Here is an 18,539-nt window from a genome sequence, read left to right on the forward strand (position 1 = left end):
AAGTGGGCCGGCCAAGGAAGCCCTAAAAGGGCTATGTTGGTCGGCCACACAAGGAAAACCCTAAAAGGGTATTTTGGGAAAATATCTGTTAATTAGGCTTTAGTAATCCTAGTTTGGGTAAAACACCTTTTCTAGGGATTTCTATATAAGGACCTAATTAGACAAACCTAAAGATAAACTAGTGTGTGTGTGTGGAAAATCAAGGGGACACACAAACAAGTAAGTTCTTCTCAGAGAGAGAGAAAGAGAGCTGTCTGAAAGAGAGAAAAGGAGTTTTCTCTATTACCTAGTCAAGAAGAAGGAGTTCTTCATCTCAACCTTCAAGAAGGTCCTAGCTGACTCGAAGGAGGGAGTTCAAGTCATAATCTCGGTGTCTCAAGTAGAGGAGCTACAATTGGAGCTCTTATCCTCCGAATACTGGTCGGGATTTAGTTCGTGGGAAAGCGATTAGAGGTAATCATCTTTCTATTCTAGTTCATTGATATGTTCATGTATAGATCCTGGAAACCTAGTGTTAAACATATAGATGTTTGAGATTCTGCTAACAACACTAGACAATTAGTTGTATTAGATACACACATACTCCTTCAGTGGCATCACGAGCCGTTTGCATGAACTATCTTTGACTAGACGAATTAGGTTCAAACTTGAATGACTAGATAATGGTGTTAATGATGTTTGAATGGAGATTTAAACATATTTTGATTAAGAATCAATTAGGTTTTTGGATGTGATTCGATGACCTAAAACACGTAAAACTTGGTTTTTTGAAAAGGGTTTTCATAAACTAGCTTTAGGTTTTAAGTATTTTGATAAAAATCATCAAAAACATGAAGTTAGGGTGACGAATTTGTCAAAAATAGTACCTAACAGCAGCTTGGATGAAGAAAAATAGAAAAGTACATGTTGAAACACTAGGGTTTCCAAAAAATTTGGAAACCCGGCTGGTCGGACCGACCAGGACGCGTCCGGGCCCCACCAGCACGTCTCGGACTAGGAGTACGAGACCGGGTGGGACACGGACTAAAAATCCCAGTCCGTGAAGGACCGGGATTCCTAGTCTGGACTGGACTAGGAGACCGAGACAGCAGGGTCTCGGACATCCCAGCGTGTGAAAGACGCGTCTGGGATATTCCAGTCCAACACGGACTAGGAGTCCGAGACTCTCGGGTCTCGGATGTCCCAGCACGTCCAGGACGTGTCTGGGATATCCCCGTCCGAGACAGACTAGGAGTCCAAGACAGACGCGTCTCGAACGCGACCTAGGGATTCCTGGTTGGTCTCGGTCTAGGACCGAAACCTTGGACATGAGTCCAGACGCATCTAGGATGCGGCTAGAGCAACCGGACGCATCTGGGATGCGACTGGAAGCTTCCAGACGAACCTAGGATGCGTCTGGAGCATCCAGATGCGTCTAGGACGCATCTGGACGCGTCTAGAAGGCATCCAAAGCAGGATGTTTGTGATGTCCGTGCACAGAAGCGTCTAGGACGCGACTGTGATGCACCAAGGCATATCAGACCGAGCATCCAATTTCGCAATTGACTTTTAATGTTGTTTATTGTTGAAAATGATCTCTCAACCATAGTAGTTGCCACAAGTAACACCATTACCAAAGTCAAAAGCAAATAGACTAATTTATATACTTCATAACTTCCCGTGATCTCTAACATTTTTTTAGCAAGGTTACCGATTCCATCTAAATGGGAGAAGTCGTTTTTCAAACGCACATCAACAATGTAATTTTCAAGCAAATAAACTGGAAGCTTCCAGACGAACCTAGGACGCGTCTGGAGCATCCAGATGCGTCTAGGACGCGTCTAGAAGGCATCCAAAGCAGGATGTCTGTGTTGTCCGTGCACAGAAGCGTCTAGGACGCAACTGTGATGCACCAAGGCATATCAGACCGTGCATCCGATTGCCCAATTGACTTTTAATGTTGTTTATTGTTAAAAATGATCTCTCAACCATAGCAGTTGCCACAGGTAACACCATTGCCAAAGTCAAAAGCAAATAGACTAATTTATATACTTCATAACTTCCGGTGATCTCTAACATTTTTTTAGCAGGGTCACCGATTCCATCTAAATGGGAGAAGTCGTTATTCAAACGCACATCAACAATGTAATTTTCAAGTTGATCACCAAGTCACATGACGTCAAATGAATTGAAATCATTTGGATAGAATTCAGCAAGACGCATCAATTTGTTCTTGTGAAAAAGAGAGAATGAATTAAATGGACTTAAAGAAGCAATGCACAAAAGCAACTCTGTGGTCGATTTAGTGAAACGTGCATTCAGTTCTTGAAGTGGCATATTTTATAATAGTGCAAAATGCCTCAACTCGATAATGATGAAGAAAATCGACTAGGAAAATTTGATCTATTTTAGAAACCCTAAAAATCCAAACTAATCAATCGCAAAGAAGGATTTTGGGAATTGAACTCTTGACCCTAGTATACCCCTCGATTTTGCCTTGAGATTTTACCAATCTGCCAAGAATATGTTTGTTTCCTCCTTCCAGCAGAAGGAAGATAAAAATGTTGATGGTTGGACTCGAACCCGCCAGCACTACAGTGGTAACGTGGCTCTTCGTACATTGAGCTACCCAACAACTTTTATTATTATTAACAACCTACATCTACTATATAGATGTAGATAGTTGAAAGCTAGTTCAACAAAAAAAAAAAAAACAACCTCTATCTACTTAGACTGTTAGAACATATATATTCTATCAAATACCGAACATTAAATCGTAGCAGTTGAGGGGGGGGGGGGGGGGGGGGGGGGGGGAACTTCATGAAGAGACCAACACTTAGTAGCCGTTGGATTTGATTAAGAGAAAAACTGGTTAAATTCTTGATGGTTGTGTCTTACATGTCAACCTAATTAATAGGTATTTCATCAAAAAAAGAAAACCTAATTAATAGGTACTTTTCCTTTAAAAAAAAATTAATAGCTACTTTAAATATTTGGGTTATTTTCCTAATGACCCCTACTTTGTGACCAGCTTCCCGCCTGGCCCCCCACTTTACGAGAAATACCGATATGGCCCCCTTCCGTTATAACACCGTTACTTGATGTGACATGAAAATGTCACATTTTGAGAGCCTAACTTAGACTAATTAGTCATTTTCGAGTATTATCAATAATATTTTATGTGTTTTTCATGTTAGGTACTTATTTTGGAGTTAAGCGTGTAAACCGGAATAAAGGGAACGAATTGTCACTATCATTTCATGTGCCGAAAACGAGAGAAAAAGACTTCAACCAAATCAAATGACAAGAAGAGTCAAAGACGAGTCCAACGGTGAAAACAGAAGTCCATTCCGAGTTCGGACGGGGAAGTTGTGAAAGAAAGAAGTCGAGGTTCGGTCTTAAAACAAAGATTCTATGAAGGCACCCCCCTTGATTTCCAAGTGTAGATTAAAGCCTAAGTCTAAAACCCAAGAGCCTAGATATGAAGGAATAAAACCCAAGCCCAAAGAAGATGAAAGAAGGAAGAGGTTTTGGAGGCACCCAATGGACCCAAGTTTGAGTCAAAGTCAAGGTTGACTAAGTCTAGGGTTTGAGTCAAAGACACTATTCATCTTCTTCTTTATTCTATCATTGAACAACCAAGTAAGAGGGAGAGAGTAAGGGGCAAGAGGCTAGGGTTTGTGAGTGTTCTTTAGAGAGTTAAGAGGAGCTTGAGAGAGAGAAAAAGAGAGGAAGGAGAAGGAGGAGTGCCGGCCAAGCAAGGCCGGCCAAGCTCAAGGCCGGCCAAGCTTGGCCGGCAGCAGCTCGGGCTGCATAGAGCAGCTCGGGCTGCTCGGGAAGCCATTAGAGCACGGGTCGCGGCAGCATCAAGCACGGAACAGAAGCTTTAAGCAGCACGGGACGCGAAGAGCAGCCTCCACGGGACGCGTCCTCAGCAGCAGCAGCCGCGACCTGCAACAGCTACCGGAGCGACCTGCAGCAGCGACCGGAGCAAGGACGCGTCCACGGGAAGCTTCCACAGCAGCAAGGACGCGTCCACGGGAAGATTCCCATGCTCCGGGACGCATCTGCAGGCGCGCACAAGGCTCGGACATCACTCATTTGGCCGGATCTTGATTTTTGGCCGGATTTCTTCATACTTTGGCCGGATTTTTATGAGTCTTCCGGCAACCTTCTTGATCCGAAATCTTAGGGCTTTTGCTCCCCATGTCTTGATCTATCTTCCCATGTAGTTTGATTTGATTTTGGGTGAAAAATCTTTAGAGAGAGAAAGCTTGATGAAGCTTTAATGGTGGATGTTCTTGAGATGGAGAAGATGATGATGAGTGCTATGGGGAAATCTGATTTTTACTCGGGGACACCCAAATTGCATTTTTAAAGGGAAATCCAGAAAATCGCTACGGGGAGATCGACTACAATTAGAGACTCATTTTTCTCGACGAACCTAGCCTCGAGCCACATCGAAAAAGGGGGATTTCTCTTATCATTTCTTTTCATTTATTACTTATTCACCATGTTAGCTAAATCAAGTGTGTCGATTATATGAGATGAAATGTGATGAATTTGTGATTATGTTTAATATGATTTGATGTTTTGATTATGAATTGATGTTCATTTGATATGACTCGGGATTAACCGATTTAGGACGTTTATTTGACTAAGTATAATTTCCGAATATACGTAGTACTTATAGACATCACCTTAGGAGTCGAACATCGCTTGTATTTGACACATTAAGTCGGACAATGCATAGTTGTAGATTTATCATTATGGATTCCCAGATTTCGATACATGAACTCTCGTATTCGGATACTCTTGAAGCATGATTTGAATGTGATGATTGGCTTATTATTTGTTTACATGTGAGTTTAATTGTCTTCGTCTAGTTTTATAAACTAGAAGCCTCGATCTTAATCGTCTAATTGACATGAAGTTCGATAATGCGTACTTAGTTTGATAATCGATGCTTAGTGACGTTTGATCGATTATACTTAGTTTGACGTATTATGCTTATTAGTGTCATACTTGTTCATTCTCAATTCATTAGATGGTGTGTGTAAATTTGATAGTCGATGCTTAGTGACGTTTGATCGGTTATGCTCAGTTAGACACATGATGCTTAGGATTGTCAATGTGGGTGAAGTCAATTACACCTTCATGTGAATAGATACATAGTATTTGTCATTGTCGATCTTGTGGATCGATGTATTCGTCTCAATTAACTTTTACCCGAATCAACTCTTACCGTCTCCCGACTCTTGTTTCTCCGACTCTTCTCTCGAATCTCTCTCGCCCATTTACTTTGTTGTTTAGTTTAGTTTTACTTGTTTTATTCTCTTCTTGTTGCTTACTCAATCATAAACCTCCCACTTTTATCTTGTTCTTTCCTTTTTAGTCTAAGTTAGTATTTGACATCTAAACCGAGGGATAAGACCCTTCGTTATCCAAACTACCAACCTATCCTTGGATCGACTCCGGCTTTGCCGGATTACTACTTGATACCTCCGCTTGGGTGTGTAACCTTTTCGGGTGCATCATTACTCTATCTCTTCTATCTCATTTCTCTCTCTACCACATCATCTCACCTCGCCACATCATCATCTTCTCCGGCAGGAGTCGCCGGCCGACCTTATTTCCGGCCGGCGACAATAAAAAAAAAATCTAATTTACTCTCTCCTCTCTCTCTCTAGAAAATTTTTTTTATTTCGTGAGCAGACCTAGCTCCGGCGAAGGGGAACCCCTTCGCCGGAGTTTTAGAGAGAGGAGAGGGAATATTAGATTGTTTTTTATTTGAAGGTCGCCGGCCGGAAATTTGGTGCAAAAACGAGTCAAAGTAGGGGGGCATTAGGGAAATAACCCTAAATATTTTTGACTCGTTTCCCTTAGGCGGGAGCTGGTCACAAAGTAGGGGGCCATTAGGGAAATAACCCTAAATATTTTTTCTTCCCTCTACAAGTTAGGTGCAAAAACGAGTCAAAAGAGACTCCACATAGATATGAACAACTAATCCAGATTTTTAGACTGGACCTTTAGCATATATAAGTAATTAAAGTTATGGGTATGGTTGGGTGCTTTTAGATTCTTTCTCAATAATATCAATATGTATTTTGACTCAAATAGCATAAGCCGATCATTTTGACTGGTTAGACATTTCTTTAGATAACCTTTTTTGGTTGGCCGCGGTTTCGGGCGTATAAAGAAAGCGTAAAGGTTTTGGTCTACAAGGTCTGGGAAAGGAAAAAAGAACTGAAACAACAAGAAATTACAAAAAATATGGTTGGGTATCCCAAACTTGACTCTTCTTACACCGCCTCACCCATTTGGCTAATTTACCTGTTTTGCCATTGGCTTCCCTAAGCGTAAAGGTGAAGATGATATTCTTTAACATTGCGGCCTGATGTAGAGCTTTCTTCATGTGTGTCTTCATGTTCCGTTGAATGATTTTGTTTGGGTTCTTTAGATGTTCAATGAGGTTTTTATTATCGCTTTCGACATGATTATACTCTAGATGAACCTCAGTTGCCCATGTAAGACCTCGTAGGAATGCTTTTGCTTCACATTCTTCCGAGTTTCTTCCTCTAATCGGTTCGGCTAGAGCATTGATGAATTGGCTTTGTAAGTTATGAGCTATACATCCTATTCCTGCTATATCTGTCAGATTTGTAAAAGAGGCATATGTGTTGCTTTTGTGTAAGGTGTTTCTCGGGGTTTCATTCTTTATTACTTTGAGATATTTGCACACAGCGTTTTACTCAAAATTGCTTTGATTTGGAAATGTAAGATTTTATCTGAAAACAACCCTTACAATCTTCAAAGGTGGTACTTGGTCCGGGTTAAGAATGTCAACAGTTGGTAGCCCAAGTGGTTTCAAGGTGTTGACATAAACTCCAGAAATTCCTGGAGGTCCCAGATTTGAATCCCAGAGAAGGTGGACCTTTGGTTATTTGAATTGGGGTTATTAGGGTGTAAATAATGTTGTGGGACTTTAGGCCATGTCTTGTTGGGCTATAGGCCCGGTTCTGTTAGTGTTTTAGTGGGCGGTTATCGAGCTTATCACATCTATGATGTATCAAGTGCCAAATGTGACGACATACGTAGATCGTAGTCGACTTCCAAAGAAAAAAAAAATGTCCGGCCAAATAGCGTTTTCCTACAAAATCTTTGTAAGGGAGTGAGAAAGTAAGAGAAAGGGGGCGCATGTAGATAATATTCTCACTTTTGAGAGACCATGGAAGAAGGGTGGTGGTGGATCACCACAAGGAAAGAGTCTTCTTGGTCAAGAGATGGTCAAGTCTTAGTCCAAAATTAAAGATTTACTGTTCATTTATTTGTCTCCTTTACAGCTATATTCTTCCCTTTAACTTTCCTTCTTCCTAGCTTCTTGTTATTCTTCTTTAATTTGTTTGAGATTCGAGCTCATCTGGTTTGTTTCAACTCCATCTCTCTCTACCTTCACTGTTTCCTTGAAGTCATCCTTCCATTTTTACACCTTAATTTGTTTCAGCTTTTACCAACCCAATGTGTGTCTCTCAACAAAAAAAAAAACCCAATGTGTGTCATGTGGTGGTGGTGGTGGTGGTGGTGGTGGTGGTGGTGTTTTTTTTTTTTTGTTGAGGATGGTGGTGGTGGATATGACCAGGCTTATTTTTGGTTTCTTTATAAATACTAAAATTTTAGTACATATAATACAAAAAAAATTAAATACTTTCAAATTTTAGGTAGTGAGTACTATATATTTATACTGTGTAGAAGTTCAAATTCCGTAATTTAAAATTATTTTTGACTGATTTTAAATTTTGGGTCCCTCCTTAAATATAGAAGCTACTGCACAGTATGACAGTAACTTCAAATTTAGCAAAGAGGGGATTCAATATTATCATTCTTTGTAGTAGGAACTGCTCTCTAGATAGCAACGAGCCAACGACCCAAATTTTCAACTAATATGATTGTGCATATCATCAACCTTTTTGTCTTGTTTGATTCCTTCTTATGGCCCTAAGTAAAATAAAGCATTTTTTTTTATGAGGAGTAAAATAAAGCATTTAGAAAAGCTTATATCAAAAGTTGGTTCATGGTAATGTTATGTGGTCCCAAACTGATTTGGTATTAAAGGGAAAGGGACTTTAAGGTGTGATTTATGGGGTTTAAGTACAATTTGACTGATATTAGTAACTAATCAAACTTTAGTTTTATGTGCATGGTGATTTTAAACTTTTAAAAGCTTATTAATTAGAGAATGAACAAGTTTAGAATCATTTTAATTGGTTTAAGTATTATTTTAACTAACGGGGGATGTGTTTTAAGTCCAAAATCGCATGATCAATGAGTCTAGAGACCAAAGATAATCTGAAATAGAAAATAAATCCATTCAAAGTAAATTACATGTCTATCCTCTCATTATCTTTTACGGCCTAACCTATCCTAAGTTAAAAAAAATAACCTAAAATAATATATACCATAATATTTAGAGATTCATTAAATGATTTCCTCAAAAACAAACTTTCCTTTCGGAAAAATAGTTGCCTTTACCGTTTAGCAGAATACTTTCTTTTATATTTCTATTAGAATTGGGCAAAAGCAAACCGAAGAGAGAGAGAGAGAGAGAGAGAGAGAGCATCGTCACTTTCTAATATATGAACTAAGTTTTGACTTCATTCATCATCAACGCCCAAATTAAACCGAGTGAAAAAAGGTGAAAGCATCGAGTGGGAGAGAGAGAGAATCGATTGATGGTTTCATTCATCATCTACAGTAGTGAAGAGTAAGAAAAAAAAAACGTTAAAATAAAATGTTAAAAATGTTGTTAGACTCGATAAGATTCTACCAGCATAAAATTTTATTAGAATCAACCTATTGTAATAAATTCATATCAGATGGTAACAGAATCAAGAAAATGCTAGTAAAATACTGAAAATGTAACAAAAACAATTTCACATAATATATTTTGATTACTAAAAAGTATTTGTTAACCTATTGTAACAAATTCATAAGATGCTAGCAAAATATTTTTGCTTTTTAAACTACTGTATTCAAATTTATTCAACCGATGCTAATAGAATGTAAAAGTTGCTATTTGAATCAATAATATGCTAGCTAAATAGTATTTGCTTTTTAAACTACTTTATCAAATTCATTCATCAGATGCTAGTATAATTTAAAATATGCTAGTAGAATCAGTAAGATGCTAGCAAAATAGTTTGTTTTTTAACCTCACAAAAGAATTTATAGATGTTTAATTGGATCGAGGTAGAGATAAAAAGCAAATCACAAATTCATACTTTCTTGAAGTTCAAAGAACATAGAGTTACAAAGAGAGAAAATCATTTTTGGGAGAGAGCATCTCGTTTTAGGTAAATATTGGTTGAATTGGTATGTTAATTTAGACAAATATCAGTTTTGGGAAGGTCGCGGCTTTGGGGAATAAAGAAAATTCTCCGGGGAATAAAGACTTTTCTTAAAACTAATCAAATAAGATTGACTTTTTATGTTTCTTTTTATTGCTAAGGGGCTTCTAATTTTAGAAGATGCTATAAAAAAAGGCTCATCCATCTCATCACCTCTCTCTACCACTTCATCTTTTCGACACCTCATCATCTTCTCCGCGAAAGTCGCCGCCGGCCAATTTTCTGGCCGGCGATCTTCAAACATAAAAATAAAAAACTTTTTTTTTATTTTCTCTCTCCTCTCTCTCTATTTTTTTTCTTTTCTCTCTCTCTCTAGAACAGATCCATGGCTTTTGGTCTGTTCTGAACTTTCTTCCTTGTTAATCTATGGCTTTTGGGTTTCTCATTTCTAATCTCTTCTTCTTCCTTGTCGGGGCTGATTTCGATTATCTCTGGTTTCGATTTGGCTACAACTGTAACCTTCTTGGGTACTACTGCCTTTGGTACTCTTTTTGCAACAACAGCTCCATCAGCAATTACAGGAACTTGTTTCTGTTAGAAGAAGGCAACAAAATGAATTTGATCAGAAGAAATTTAGGGGAAAAAAAGTTGTTGTTTTTTTGTTTGGGATTATTCAAGTTTTTACCTTGTGATTCTCTGCTCCATTAGCTTGTGCATTGGCAAGTAATTGTGCACAAAAACCCCTCGTGATGGGTCGATTAATCGGTACTTGTTTCCCGTCTACTACGCCAGGAATAGTGACTAAATTCCCAATATCTCCAAGGGCTGTTCTGTTCTTTCTTTGAGCTCCTTGTGCCCTAGCTTTTGGCTTGGCTATACTAGGTGCTACAGCATCTGAAATGTTCCATCAAAACCCAGATAAGAATTTCTATCATGATCTTAAACCCCCAAGATGCAAAATCGAAAAGGACCCAAAAGAGATCATTCAATCAAAGATAAGTAAGATATCAATACACTTTAAGAGACCAAATTAACCCTAATATGAAAAGGGGAAATCAAGATCTCTGTTTGTGAAATAATCAAACTAAATACCCAAGAACAATGAAACAAATGGAGATTTCATAGAAGAAAGAACTCGGGTAAGTAGATCAAGATCGATAAAAAACTGGAAGGGTTGATATTCAGTGAAGAATCTAAAAGATTAAAAGGAAAAAAAAAAGATAAATAAGTTCTTCAACAAAGAAACACCCACCAAACAAAATCAACATAAACAAGAAATAAAGATCATCAAAGAAACATAATGATGGGTTTTAGGGTTTTGATTGAAAACATGAAGAAAATTTACCTCTTTGACTCTGTGGAACGATTTGTCGTGTTGTCATTTCCTCTTCTTAATGAATCTGTATAAGAAAAACACCTCTACGATGATCAGAACTACTGGATCTCCCTAACCCTTCTTGCGACCGGTTCTAGAGAGAGAGAGAAAAAAATTTAGAGGGAAAGAAAGGAGAGAGAAAATTAAAAAAAAAAAAAGTTATTTTTAATGTTTGAAGGTCGCCGGCCGGCGACTTTCGCCGGAGAAGATGATGAGGTGTCGAGAAGATGAAGTGGCAGAGAGAACAGATGAGATGGAGGAGAACTTTCAAAAAATTGTATTCTGTATTCCTCATAAAAATTTATTCCCCGGAGAATTTTCAAAAAAATCTGGATTCCCTCGAGAATTTATTCCCCGGAGAATTTTCTTTATTCCCCAAAGCCGCGGCCTTTTGGAAATAATATATTTTCTTGAATTCAAAGAACATATAGTTACAGAAAGCAACTCGTGTTTGGGAGAGAGAGAACTAGTTTTAGGTAAATATCCATTGATTTGGTAGGTTACTTTAGAAAAATATAAGTTTTGGAAATAAAAATTAACATTAAATATCCATCATAAATATTCTTTCATAAAATTACTAAAAAGTATTTGTTAACCTATTGTAACAAATTCATAAGATGGTAGCAAAATATTTTTGCTTTTTAAACTACTGTATTCAAATTTATTCAACCGATGCTAATAGAATATAAAAATTGCTATTAGAATCAATAAGATGCTAGCTAAATAGTATTTGCTTTTTAAACTACTTTGTCCAATTCATTCATCAGATGCTAGTAGAATGTAAAATATGCTAGTAGAATCAGTAAGATGCTAACAAAATAGTTTGCTTTTTAACCTCACAAAAGAATTTGTAGATGTTTAATTGGATCGAGGTAGAGATAAAAAACAAATCACAAATTCATACTTTCTTGAAGTTCAAAGAACATAGAGTTACAGAGAGATAAAATCATTTTTGGGAGAGAGCATCTCGTTTTAGGTAAATATTCATTGAATTGGTAGGTTAATTTAGACAAATATCAGTTTTGGAAATAATATATTTTCTTGAATTCAAAGAACATATAGTTACAGAAAGAGAAACTCGTGTTTGGGAGAGAGAAACTAGTTTTAGGTAAATATCAATTGATTTGGTAGGTTACTTTAGAAAAATATAAGTTTTGAAAATAAAGATTAACATTAAATATCCACCATAAATATTCTTGCATAAAATTTATAGAAAGAATAATTGTATTAACTCAACCATTATAAACCTTTGGTTTACCAATGGTTAAAAAATATTTATGAAAGGGCAAAATTGAGAGAAAATTAAAGGATTGATGCATGGGGCCCACCAAATAGTGAATTTTTGGACTTATTTTACATTTTCGGTTTATTTTGGTTTTATTTTATTTATTGATTTAGGAGTGGATATATGACTAATTACCCCCCTATTTTTGGACCTTAAACTCAAAAATCCTTTAACTAAGTATAAATTTACTATAATCATTATTTTTTCAGGATCATGTTTCAGATAGGAGTTTTGTTTTCATTTAGTTTATGATAAATTTTTTAACTAAAATTAATAAATCAAACGAATCAGGTCTAGATAATGAAAAAAAGAGTTAAGACGAAGACTATCATACTAGAATGGTTGTGTACTTATGCTTTAGATAAGCGTTTGGTAGTTTTTATATTCATGTACATTCGAAAGAAAATTTACCTCGTCACTTGGCAAGTTTCTTTTTGCAAAGTTGATTAGCTCACTCTAGGGAATATTGGAGCCTTAGAGACAGGGGCGGAGGTGTTAGTGGGCTCACCCGGGCTGCAGCCCGGGTGTGACCCTAACATTTTCCACATAAACCCTAGTATTTAGTAACCCAACCCAACACTCCCTGTAACCCAGCCCGGCTCTTAAAAAACATAATTCTCTTTAGCCTCCTTTACACTCTTTCTTCTTGGTTCCCTTACTCTTTTCATTGCTACTAGAAATCTTCTTTGTTCTTGGCTTGGGAGACTTGGAGTGTTGTTCAATCTAGAATAGGGGGCTACAAATGAAGTTATTATCCTTCTTCTATTCTCTTAGACCATCACTCAACAAGTAAGTCCATAATTTTTATAATCTTAAAAAACATAATTCTCTTTAGCCTCCTTTACACTCTTTCTTCTTGGTTCCCTTACTCTTTTCATTGCTACTAGAAATCTTCTTTGTTCTTGGCTTGGGAGACTTGGAGTGTTGTTCAATCTAGAATAGGGGGCTACAAATGAAGTTATTATCCTTCTTCTATTCTCTTAGACCATCACTCAACAAGTAAGTCCATAATTTTTATAATCTTTTCAAACCCTATTTTGAAATTATAAAATTATAAAAGAGTGAAAGTGGAACTAGTTGATTAATGACTATAAACTTCTTCACTTCTTCTTTATAGTTCATAGAAGAAAAAACACACTACTTAGATGTGAAATTATGGATTCCAAAATCCCTAATAGAGTACAAAACTAATACCTAAAATTGATTGGAAATGGTTGGAATAATGGTGTGTTGATTGTCTTATAAGTTATAAAGTACTATAACATTGAAACTAAAACCTAAATTGTTGGAATAATGGTGTTTGGATTCCAAAATCCCTAATTGAGTACTATAAAAACTAATACCTAAACTTCTTCACTTCTTCTTTATATTTAATAGAAGAAAAAACATATATGTGAAATTGTGGATTCCAAAATCCCTAATTGAGTACAAAACTAATACCTAAAATTGATTGGAATAATGGTGTGTTGATGGTCTTATAAGTTACAAATTATAACATCTATATAATAAAACAGGTTGAAAAGTGCTGACTGGGACAAACATTAGAGTCAAATCTAGCAGTCCGTCTCAAATTAGCATCAATATCAACCTTTAGATCCATCTACTAGACTCCAAATCAAATTTCAGAGTTAATGAATATTAAATTGTGATTTTTGTTGATGAAACTGCTAATGATGTGAATAATGGTGTTTTATTAGTAATGAATTGCTAATCACGTTGTAAAATCTAAGCAATTAAATCATTTCAATGGTGTAGATTGTAACTTTTTCATCTTGCTTCATTCCCCCAAATCCAATCGCTCTTCTCTGGCTCTCTCCCTTCTCCATCTTCAGTTTTTTCTCTGTCTCTCTCTCTTCTCCATCTTCAGATTTTCACTCTCATCAATCCTCTAATTAGGCGTTTTATGTTTCATCTTTAATTTTATTATACGTAATTATAAATTATATTAGTACTATATAGTTACTCTCTTTCTATCTTCAAAAAACCCTTCTCCATCTTTCATCTTCATCTTACCAGGCACCTTCCAGATCTAAATTTTGTGCTCTCACATGGTATGATTTAATCAGTCTGAAATTTATTTTATTTAATGTAAGATTGATTTTTGCAGGTATCTATAGATAATGATAATCACAATCAGAGAAAGATGACCTTTGTCACCACCCATTTTTCAGGTATAATATTTTTCCATCTATTTTGGGTTTCCATAACTTTTTAAATTGACGGAATATTTTTTCTCCATTTAAATTAGAGTTGTCAATTTGGAGTCCCCTAACTGTTTGTTAGATAATCTATTTTGGGTTCGGATTCGATTTCTTCAAAAAAGAAATGAACGTTTTTTGAAATATTTATGATTTAATTCCCTGCGCTTGATGCAGGTTTATTAGCATGCAAATACTGGGTCAGATTTCTCCATCTCTACTTCTACTTTATGTGAGGATTCATTGTGGCTTTATCATAGCCAAATAGGGAAATTTCTTGATCTATTGTGATTTCATGTTGACTGGAGTAGAACAAGATTCTTAGGCCTGGAGGGTTTTTTATATGGCTTGCTACTCCAGTTTAGCTTATATCTAAAAATCATGAGAGAGTCTTGGGTTGTCCCATTCCTTCCTATCCTTGAGCCTTCGGACTTATCAATTGGTTTTGATCTCCATGTAATGTGTCCCAAACATCAGATCGTTCTATGCTCAGATCCAGTATTACTATTGTTGTTCGATGAACAAAAGAGGCTTCGACTTTATTGCTAAAATTTGTCGGCTCGACTTTCCCGAAGTAACGCTAAGTGATTGTTATTTTGGTTGGTAATTGTTTCTAATGGTAGATTCATCTTTAACGTTCATTGCAGCTATGGTAGTTGGAACAGATCCCATTTGCTAGAAAGTAGTAGCAAATACTAAGGAATCATTCAGTCGAAAGCATATCCATTGTAATTTTATTTGAAATCTTACTCGGATTTACCCTGGTAGTCAACTTTCAAAAGAAAAATTGTTTCTAATATCAGAAAGCATTTTGATTTATCACCAATCAAATTAGTTTTAAAACAATGCATCCTTTTTCAGTTTTAGATATGAGGATTTGGGTATTTCTCTTATATTATTGTTTTCGTTAATAGGTCATTCAACGCTAGATGAACTTTCAATTTTTTCCAGTGAAGACCTTTCTAATAATGGGAAGAAACAATCGGTTTCTGAGCTTACACTTGCTTGTAATTTCCTGAATTCATAGTTCAGTTGGGTAAACTAGACAACGCTTGATTTTGTTGCAAGAAGATTTAGATCTGGGCACTGTTCTTGAAAACTTCGTTAGGAAATGCATTGAAATCTACTTTGAAGATAACTAAATCAATGAACCTTTCATTTGGATTGTGTGGGCGACAAGAGGAAATAGTGGGTATCGGGAACTATAAGTCATTACCAATGTTTATAAAGAAGAAAGATTACAAAAATGTGACTGAGGATCCAAACCCTATAGTCCTGATTTAGACCAAGTAATTATGAAGGACCATGGTATATTCCAAATATTTATTTCATCAACACGAATATTGAGTTTCATATTAATGTATTACACCTCAGTTGAAAGTTGTGTGAAACATTGGCTCTTTTTTCACTGCAGCTTAGAAGCAAGTTGAATGACAATTTGGTAGATTAGACGTCATCGGTCATTCAACGGTGAAACACATTACATCTTGAGCTAGCTAGGATGGTTGAAGTTCGTTTCGTGATGATTATGTACATTTATTTTGATTACTAATAGGTTTATTTTCTTCATTATTTTGAGTAGTATCAATTTTGATTATGACATAGCAAACTACATATATATCGTTCATGATTATGACATGTTACGTGTGTAAAACACATGTGAAATGCTTCTTTCATGACTGACTGTTTGATACATAATGAACCTATTCATCTCTTTTTTTTGTTGAAAAAATAAACCTATTCATCCTGAAACGAAGACTTTTTTTTTTTTTTTTTTTTTTTGTTGAGAAGAAGCAAAAAAAAGGACTACACAAACAAAGACTGTAATTCGACCGGGAGATCTGATCGAGCAAGCCAGGTCCAGTTTCCTCCATGCAGCCGACTCCATTTTGCCAGCTGATCCGCTCTGGTATTACCTTCCCTATAGACATGGGAGTATATAATCTTTCTGAAGTTTCCTTCCAGATGGCGAATTCTGTTAACCAGTTTGGACGTTTGCCAACCAATGTCTGCTTGTTGCCCGTTGAGCATCCGAACATATGAATTTCATAGTTATTCACTATGTCACATAGAGCCCCTCTCCGTTACAATACCCAACGGAGCAACGCTAGCATGTACCGTAAACATTTTACTCCACAAATTTGTTCTTTTGTGCAAAACTGTTAGAAAAACTCATTTATATTATTCATTTTATCTTATTGGGCCGAACATAAACTGAACTTTAGCAGTAGTGTTAGAGATTGTTGTTGGAACTTTAATCATTTTATGGCTACATTATCTCGCTTCTATCCAAAGTTTGTATTTTTAATAACTTTTGTTTCTTTAGGTCTGTTCAACGGATTCATATTTTTCACCATTTCACTTTTTCATTTGTCCTGTTGTAGTTTTCTTATCTTTCTTAACTACAAATGAATGATTATTATCATCTACTAATATAGAGTAGTTTCTCTACACTTTTAATTCAATAAGATAGAGACAATGTTTTTCATCCAATTTTGTTCTTTGACGTTGTCATCCGGGATCGGTTGGTTTATTTTTTTTTCTGCTTTATTTTTTTGAAAAATTAGATACTTTATTTGTTTTGGTAAAATAGATAACAAGCAGATGTATTATTATTTTTTGCAATTGCAAGTAAATCATAACAGAATAAGTTTATCATTGTGAAAGTTAATTAGTTGCGAGTTCCATTAGACTCAAAACATAATAAAGCATACGGTCGTAATGTACTAAAGTCCTAAGGCCAATCGGTGACAAATTTGGTAGACCTTCCGTTTTCAGTATTTAGCGACGGTTAATGAAATGTAGCTATTTCAACATGTACTTATAACAAGAAAGTGAGTATTATTGCCTGAACAATCTTATTTCTTTAGTTCAACTACAATAACGAAGTTTTATTGTAGTTATTTCAACACACTTCTTTTTGAGACTTCTCAAATCTTTTTGTAACAAGTTTTTATGTAAAAAATTCTCGCGTTATTGTTATTATTCTTATTATGTAACCCAAAATTAAATTAATACTTCAACTAACGAAGGACAATTGTTAAGTAGATTCCGTAAGGCATTTGTATCAAAATTATGTTAAATAATATCTTAATCATCTTGTACACAAAATGCGCTCAATTAAGCATTCCGTGCCGAAGGCACGGGTCATATCTAGTCTATTATATAAAACACAAAGTTTTTTGCTGACTGGGACAAATCAAAAGACAAATCCGATCGTTCGTTGTGTTTTTCTCTAAATCTAGGCCGCTAGATCTACTACCTACCTCAAAAAAATGAAGTTCGTTCACCCACTCAATGGAAGAGTGTAAACAACCCGATTAATCTGGATGGTTTAGTTCCCTTCCGTTTTTTAATCTACACAGGAATGGATGAATCAAAGGCTTGATTATGAGAATTGGTGATTTGGTGAAGCAGCTCAAACACCATTTAATACCTACATTACTTCCTTTCTAAACATAACGGTTCTTTAATGAGAATTGGTGGGGTAACCCCATTACTTCTAACATTGCAAACTTTTCATCACCCTAAAATAAAACTGCTCTAACAAATCTATTTATCCCCAAAAGTTTTCCAATCATCTGCATCCATTCTTCAACAAATATTTTTTCTGCCAAATCTTCCCCAAAGATCAATTTTCTCCAATAGAGGTTAAAGTTTCCGTCATTATTCTTCTTCTCCAAAATCTACTAGATGGAGATTCCAATTAGACAACCTCTCTATAAAATTCAATCGCCTCATCGTTTACTCTTCATATTAGTATGATATTACTAATTGGTCAATTGTCGTGGCAAGTTGTTCATGTTCATTTTTAAAAAATTAGTGTTGATTTTCATATGTTGTGAAGTTTGTTATGTTGAAAAGCCGGTCAATGTCAATCTCCTAGCATGGAGTCCACATGGAAATATGATTGGAGAGTTCAATGGAAAATTAGAATATATACTCTAATAATATTGATCTCACCTTTATTTTCTTTGTGTATTTGTAGAATCTTTGGTTTACATGCATGTATGGCCATGAAAAGCTTAACAATCTTTGGTCAAATTTGGAGTTGTGGTATGTTATTCCGTCTTAATAGCTAGCGAGAATTTGTAGTTTAAAGGTCATAAAGTATTTGTTTATTCCGTAAACCCCCGTTACAAAGAGAATATTGACTTGATTGATTTTACTCCACTAACTCTGTGTTTGTGTATAAGATGCAGTAAATTTTCTCAGTTGATGTTCATGGGAGAATGTAGTCGTGGAACCAACATATCAATGTGTCTTTACTTGACGATAAGATCTAGGACACAGGATGAACTGTGATTATTTGTAGTGCTCATGTGAATAGGTAAAAGATAACATATGTAAGTGAATTG

At 35.9% G+C, this 18,539-nt stretch overlaps 1 long non-coding RNA gene across 1 annotated transcript in view; it reads left to right on the plus strand.

Moving 5' to 3' along the window:
• Nucleotides 1-3,536: 3,536 nt before the first annotated feature.
• Nucleotides 3,537-18,539, plus strand: part of LOC147536782 (uncharacterized) — a 65,824-nt gene continuing 50,821 nt past the window's right edge. The window contains exons 1-2 of the long non-coding RNA XR_015225301.1: nt 3,537-3,766; nt 3,871-4,210. This is a non-coding gene — a long non-coding RNA (uncharacterized LOC147536782). The remainder of the gene's footprint in view (nt 3,767-3,870; nt 4,211-18,539) is intronic.

This window comes from Eschscholzia californica, unplaced genomic scaffold, assembly GCF_041429995.1.
Source record: "Eschscholzia californica isolate CP2 unplaced genomic scaffold, dmEscCali1.0.p SCAF_5, whole genome shotgun sequence".
Classification (NCBI taxonomy): domain Eukaryota; kingdom Viridiplantae; phylum Streptophyta; class Magnoliopsida; order Ranunculales; family Papaveraceae; genus Eschscholzia; species Eschscholzia californica.